Raw genomic sequence first — 7,500 nt, forward strand, 5'->3', positions numbered from 1 at the left:
ACAAGCGACACACAACTACTCAAGGGGCAGCATGTCTTGCCAGGCTCAAACTAACAAACCAACTAAGTCTGTAAGGGGAGGGGGTGTTGATGATATTGTGTGTGTGTGTGTGTGTGTGTGTGTTAGAGAGTGAGAGAGAGAGAGAGAGAGAGAGAGAGAGAGAGAGAGAGAGAGAGAGAGAGAGAGAGAGAGAGAGAGAGAGAGAAGGCAAAGATTGTTAGAGGCACCAAAGCAAACAGAATCAGAGTTGCTATCTAAAGATAAACACACACACACACACACACACACACACACACACACACACACACACACACTACACTGAAGGTAATTTGGGTCGGCTGACTTGGTTCATTTCAGTAATTCCCCCAAAGACATCCACACCTCTCCCCCCCTTCCATTCACCCTTCCCCACGCAGCCTAACCCTACCCCCCCTACCCTCATCCCTTCTCACCCAGCCTATGCCCCCTCTTCCCTCACTTCCCCCCCATCCCTTTTCTCTCATTTCCTCAGGGATTACAATAATGAGGAACAATCTACAATAATATACACGCAGGTAAGTGGACGATGAGAGAGAGAGAGAGAGAGAGAGAGAGAGAGAGAGAGAGAGAGAGAGAGAGAGAGAGAGAGAGAGAGAGAGAGAGAGAGAGAGAGAGAGAGAATGGAACTCATTAGGATTGAATTCTTATCTATTCCCATCCCCACCACCACCACCACCACCACCACTACCGCTATCACCACCACCTCCTCCTACTTCCTTAATTCCCCTCCTCCTCCTCCTCCTGCTGCTGTGCGGATAAAGCAGTAACCCGAGCCAGCCTTCCCTCGCCCTGCCTCCTAAACATCGCCTCCTCCGGACACAAGGAAGGAAGGAATTTGACTCGCGTTACGGCTAAAAGCATCGGCCAGAGGGAGGGTGAGGGAGCGCAGGAGGGAAGGAGCGGGGGAGGGAGGGGTTGCTGGTGGTAGGGAGAAGCAAATGAAGAGAATGAAGATGGGAGCATTACAGGGGAAGGGAAAGTGGAAAGGGATGTTGAGAAAAAGATGCACATGTACTCAAAATACGTGTGTAGTTTTAGAAGCACACACACACACACACACACACACACACACACACACACACACACACACACACACACACACACACACACACACACACACATTTTACAGATAAATTAAACTAGAGCTTTGCATGAGAAAAAAAAATGTATTGGGACGAATTATAATCATGCCCCAACTAATATTTTCTGTGAATAAAAACAACAACAACTTTAAAAGCCATTCCCTGCAAAACAACTACAAAGGAATAAAGGAAATACACCAACAGAGTGGGTAGGCAAATACTACTCTGAAAACGAAAGGCATACATTACAAGAGAGGGAAAAAGCGAGACAAAAGGCATACATTACAGAAAATCAAGAAACAAGAAACAAGACACAAAAAAAACAAGAAAACGAAAGGCATACATTACAGAAAATCAAGAAACAAGAAAGACACAAAAAAACAAGAAAACGAAAGGCATACATTACAAGAAAATCAAGAAACAAGAAACAAGAAAGACACAAAAAAACAATAAAACGAAAGGCATACAGTACAAGAAAATCAAGAAACAAGAAACAGGAAACAAGAAACAATAAAACGAAAGGCATACATTACAAGAGAGAGAAAAGCGAAACAAAAGGCATACATTACAGAAAATCAAGAAACAAGAAAACAAGAAACAAAAAACAATACAACGAAAGGCATACATTACAAGAGGGAGAAAAAAGCGAAACAAAAGGCATACATTACAGAAAATCAAGAAACAAGAAAACAAGAAACAAAAAAACAATAAAACGAGAGGCATACATTACAAGAGAGAAAAAAGCGAAACAAAAGGCATACATTACAGAAAATCAAGAAACAAGAAAACAAGAAACAAAAAAACAATAAAACGAGAGGCATACATTACAAGGGAGGGAGAAAAAAAAGCGAAACAAAAGCTACTAAAAAACTGTGACAAGTTGCGGGGAGGCGGAGCGACGAAACAAAACAGGAGTAACAAGACACATAAAACTAAGAGGCAACTTTACGTCTACAGACCCAACCGCCTCCTCTCCCCATCACCACCCATTAAAAACCTCACTCATCACCACCTAGGCCCGACCCACACCAAGGCCCTCCCCCACGAAGAACTAGGCTAGGCCCCCAAGGACGACTGAGTGCTTCCTGAATAACACACGAGGAGGAGGAGGAGGAATGTAAGAGTGAGGAGAACGATATAAAAGCGACCTCCAACTCCTACGTCCTAAGCAAAACAATTGAAAAAAAAAAGAAACTCCCGCAGGATTCAACAGTTAAAACCATTTCTCTCTTGCTAGTGGCTTAGGACGGGGGCGGGGAATAAAAGGGGGGGAGGAGGAGGGGGGGGAGGGGGCCAGTGTGTTGTGAAGACGAGGGGGGAGGCGTGTGAGGATGGGTGGGAAGAAGTACTTGGAGGAGGAGGAGGAGGAGGAGGAGGCACGATTTCTTTCTCTATATCCCTCCCACCCACTACTTACCTCTTTTCCCAACCACAGTTCTCTCTCTCTCTCTCTCTCTCTCTCTCTCTCTCTCTCTCTCTCTCTCTCTCACTATTTCATATTCTCGCTGTCCAAACACGGGCTGGGCTTTGTGGTCTGGACGGTCTTTCAGGCGGCCCTAAACTGTTCTTTTCAGGCCGCGGCGCACGAGGAGCCTCCACCCCGGCAGTGATATTTAGCCCCACCACGAGGACCACTCGAAAAAGTTCCCCAGCGCAACTCGAAACCACAGAGAAAGAAGGGCCTGCAGAGGAAAAAGGAGGAGGAGGAGGAGGGGAAGGAGGCAGAAGAGGAGGAGGAGAAGGAGGAGGAGGAGGGGAAGGAGGCAGAAGAGGAAGAGGAGAAGGAGGAGGAGGAGGGGAAGGAGGCAGAAGAGGAGGAGGGGAAGGAGGCAGAAGAGGAGGAGGAGAAGGAGGAGGAGGAGGGGAAGGAGGCAGAAGAGGAGGAGGAGAAGGAGGAGGAGGAGGGGAAGGAGGCAGAAGAGGAGGAGGAGAAGGAGGAGGAGGAGGGGAAGGAGGCAGAAGAGGAGGAGGAGAAGGAGGAGGAGGAGGGGAAGGAGGAAGAAGAGGAGGAGGAGAAGGAGGAGGAGGACTAGGAGCAGTCTTTTTACTCGTAGTTCCTTTTTTCTTTTTCGTGTTTTTTCTCTCCGTCTCCTCCGAACCGGCGGCCTCTCCCAGCGAAAGGAATAAAAAGAAAGGGAGGAGCGCGAGAGAAATTATTACTTAGTTCTAACAAAGCCTATTTTTAGGGAAAATTTACACTGTGACCGTTTAACGATTCTTTTATTTGTGAAGTTGTTTGTTTTTGCATGTGTGTGTGTGTGTGTGTGTGTGTGTGTGTGTGTGTGTGTGTGTGTGTGTGTGTGTGTGTGTGTGTGTGTGTGTGTGTAAGAGAGAGAGAGAGAGAGAGAGAGAGAGAGAGAGAGAGAGAGAGAGAGAGAGAGAGAGAGAGAGAGAGAGAGAGAGAGAGAGAGAGAGAGAGAGAGAGAGAGAGAGAGAGAGAGAGAGAGAGAGAGATTTGTATTTAATTGCAATATGTATGATGTAAAAAATAAAGAAAGAAGAGAGAGAGAGAGAGAGAGAGAGAGAGAGAGAGAGAGAGAGAGAGAGAGAGAGAGAGAGAGAGAGAGAGGTGCAGGGGGGAGGGAGAGAGAGGTTCCCTTAACTCAACAGCCACAAACTAGGCAGCGTTGGTCACTCCTACACACCACAGACGCCTTAATGGGAGGGGAGGGAGGAAGGAGGCTCTCAAGGATATCCGTACCTCCCTCCTTTCCTCCCCTCTCCTACCAAAAGGGTACAACAGGGGAAAAAAACTAAAAATAACATATATCACGTATTATAATGCAAGTGAACTCTTCCAAAAGGTGAAACGTAAACAAATTCTGGTTGTAACAAAACATGAACGTAAATACTTGTAAATACTTCCAATATTATTTTTATATTTTATACTTAAATGGCAGTATTTTGATCTCAATAGTACAACAAAAAATGAGATGGAAAAAAGCTGCAATGTTAATAATGCTGGTAATTAATTTAATTACTATATATTCACAGCAATACCCATACTACTACATATTGACCATCGGCATACCAGCAAAAATATATCCCGTACTGAACGATAGAGGCTGAATTTCTTTGAGTGAAATTACAAATACCCAGGCCGGGAGAGAGAGAGAGAGAGAGAGAGAGAGAGAGAGAGAGAGAGAGAGAGAGAGAGAGAGAGAGAGAGAGAGAGGATATATGTGCTAAACGTTATCAAACGAACACAACTGCTTTTGATCAGTCATTCCCTGTAATCAAAACACAAAATGAATGGCTTTCCTGATTGATAGAGAGAGAGAGAGAGAGAGAGAGAGAGAGAGAGAGAGAGAGAGAGAGAGAGAGAGAGAGAGAGAGAGAGAGAGAGAGACTCACACACACACACACACACACACACACACACACACACACACACACACACACACACACACACACACACATGCGCGCGCGCCCGCCAAAAAAATTACGCAGCGTTTCAATTAAATTTCGTAAACTTGGTAAGCTGGAATGTATGAAGAAAACAACATATTTTCCGACCACCAGCAGCGAAAGAGAGAGAGAGAGAGAGAGAGAGAGAGAGAGAGAGAGAGAGAGAGAGTGATTGGAGTTTCCTTTGATGAAATGATTTGTTGCGGCGGCTTTGAGGAGAGGGGAGAAGAGGGGAGTTGAGGGAAGTAATGCAGTAGGAATGGGCAAGTGGGGAGAGAGAGAGAGAGAGAGAGAGAGAGAGAGAGAGAGAGAGAGAGAGAGAGAGAGAGAGAGAGAGAGAGAGAGAGAGTTAACAGCACACAAGCACAACACAAATTTATGGACTTGTATACAAAAGTTTAATATGAAACAGCATCTCTCTCTCTCTCTCTCCAATATCTGAAAGAGAATCGTCTATAACACACTAATTGCGTTCTATCGGTGTTTCTCTTTCTCTTTTTCTCCGTGTGAATGTTTTTTCTTCCTTTTCCTATATTCTGATACACGAAACTTCCATAAAAAAACACCACCATATCGAACCGAGGTAGAAAAATAAGAATTCCCTCGCCATGACACATTTTATTCGGTTATTCTAAATTTGTGTTCCGCGAAATTCAAAAAAGAGAGCAAGGAAGAGCAAAAATAGAAACCGGTCCCTCGATATTCGAAAAAAAAAAAAAAGTTATGCGTTTGTCGAGGCCGGACGTTTATTTGCTTTTATCCATTGTATTAATATGTAATCGGAAATATAATCCCGGCACTTAAATTTAAGAGAATGCGTAACACTTTTATCGCTCATCGTTTTATCTTGTACGAACTTTAGGAACAGATTGAAATACATAAATATGAAATGGCGGAGAGAGAGAGAGAGAGAGAGAGAGAGAGAGAGAGAGAGAGAGAGAGAGAGAGAGAGAGAGAGAGAGAGAGAGAGAGAGAGAGAGAGGTTGCCCGCTCATCGACATATATGTATTCAATTGCAATATTTAAGATGTAAAAATAAAGAGAGAGAGAGAGAGAGAGAGAGAGAGAGAGAGAGAGAGAGAGAGAGAGAGAGAGAGAGAGAGAGAGAGAGAGAGTGCCAGGCATCACACCCCCGCCCTCTTGACACCATCGCTCACAATTTGTTCACCTCAGACCTTATTTAGACATCTTCAGACCCTCTTCACCTCCCCTCCCCCTCCTCCCAAGGTCTAGGAAGGGAGGGAAGGAGGTGGGAGCATGGGGTCGGGCAGGAGGAGGAGGGAGCATGAGGAGGAGAGGGAGAAGGGGGCAGGAGGAGGAGGGGAGGGAGGAGGGGGGGGAGGGAGGAAGGGAGGGAAGGATGACAGAACGGTGACAGAACGGTAGAATTTAAAGTTTTACGGGCAATTTCTCTCTCTCTCTCATTGAAATACGCTTCCATAGTAGTAGTAATTGTAGTGATTGTAGCAGTGGTGGTGGTAATTGTAGTAGTAGTAGTAGTACGTTGGTGTTTTTGTTGTTCTGTTTTGAACGATGTTTACAACCTACACTGGAAACACGGCCTTGTTTGGGGAGGAGGGGCGGTCATAGGGAGGAGGGTACTGAGAGACAAAGGAGGAGGAGGAGGAGGAGGAGGAGGAGGAGGAGGAGGGAAAGAGATAAAGGGAAGAAGAGAGGGGATCACCAAACATGCCCCCAACTTGTGTACAGTGTCCCCTGACCATACACCCTCGTGGCCTGAAAATCCTGTTAAGCGTGGGGCTCGGGAGGGCCGGCAGCTGGTTCACACTTGAGCCATGCTAGTCAGGCCGCGTTGAGTCAGGTGATGTTTACGTTGGGTGTGCGGAGATAACACGACTGGCTGACTGACTGATTGACAGAGTGATTGGCTGGCTGGCTGGCTGGGTAAATTTCTGGCTGACTATCTGGGTTAATGTCGATGAATCACGGGAAAGATATGTAATAATAATATCAGTGACAGTCTTACTTCGCTCTAGCGCATTTAAAAAGGGAAATACAGAAAGAAATACGAAAGGAGAGCAGATGCATAATGCTGCACTCGCTGTATGAATATATTTACAGCTTTAACTCTGGCGCTCTGTGCACACCCTGTTTGTATAAAACAGAAGGAAAACAGTTTCAAAACGATTCCTTCGTCGATGAATGTTCTGGTTTGATTAGTGTGTGTGTGTGTGTGTGTGTGTGTGTGTGTGTGTGTGTGTGTGTGTGTGTGTGTGTAGTTCCCTCACATTCAAGAAGGAAGTAATATATTTCGTGTTTTTTTTCCCCTTCAATCAGTTAAATACATTTTTTCCTCTGTCGATGACTACGCTTTTTAATCAAATAATCTGACGAATTAATAAAGAGATAACAATAAAAATCCGGTTAATTTAGTTGTGGGGAACGACTGTCAGCGTTCAAATTTCATTATTTTGTCATATTTCTATTAGAAATTCAGAATACGAATCTCTCTCTCTCTCTCTCTCCTCGACTATCACAACACCTCTTCCTGCTTCACGAACCTCTTGTTTGGGGAGTCAATAGGAAGCAGTGCGAGCCGCTGATGATGAAACATGTACATAACGGAAAAGCAAACTATTTATCTGAATATAGTTTTCCGTTCGCAGGAAGAAAATAATCCTTGCACATACTGACTGATTGGATTTGTTTCCTTACCTGCTTTTGAACAGTCTGTGCACGTCAACGCAAAAGATACCCCCCAAAAGGATGTAAGTACTGGCCCTTTTAGATAATGAATAAGGTGATGGGATTTGTTTCTTTACTTGCTTTTGAACAGTCTGTGCCGTTGAGCATACAGGCACGTCAACGCAAAAGAGAACAAGAAAAAACGTTGTATTGGTTCTCGTCCTTTCGTGGTCCTGGGCACACACTGCTGTTCATGCCCGCCTCCCGCTCAGGCCAACGAGCACCCTGCAGGCCTTGTGTTCGGGGCAAGGACCAGTTTGGAGAG

The 7,500-nt window shown here is 45.1% G+C and overlaps 1 protein-coding gene across 3 annotated transcripts in view; it reads right to left on the reverse strand.

The window, feature by feature from the left end:
• The window catches only part of LOC126985150 (uncharacterized), a 135,835-nt gene that overhangs the window by 61,477 nt on the left and 66,858 nt on the right, over nt 1-7,500 (reverse strand). The gene's annotated exons all lie outside the window — the stretch shown is intronic.

The sequence above is a fragment of the Eriocheir sinensis genome, chromosome 58 (assembly GCF_024679095.1).
Source record: "Eriocheir sinensis breed Jianghai 21 chromosome 58, ASM2467909v1, whole genome shotgun sequence".
Classification (NCBI taxonomy): Eukaryota; Metazoa; Arthropoda; class Malacostraca; order Decapoda; family Varunidae; genus Eriocheir; species Eriocheir sinensis.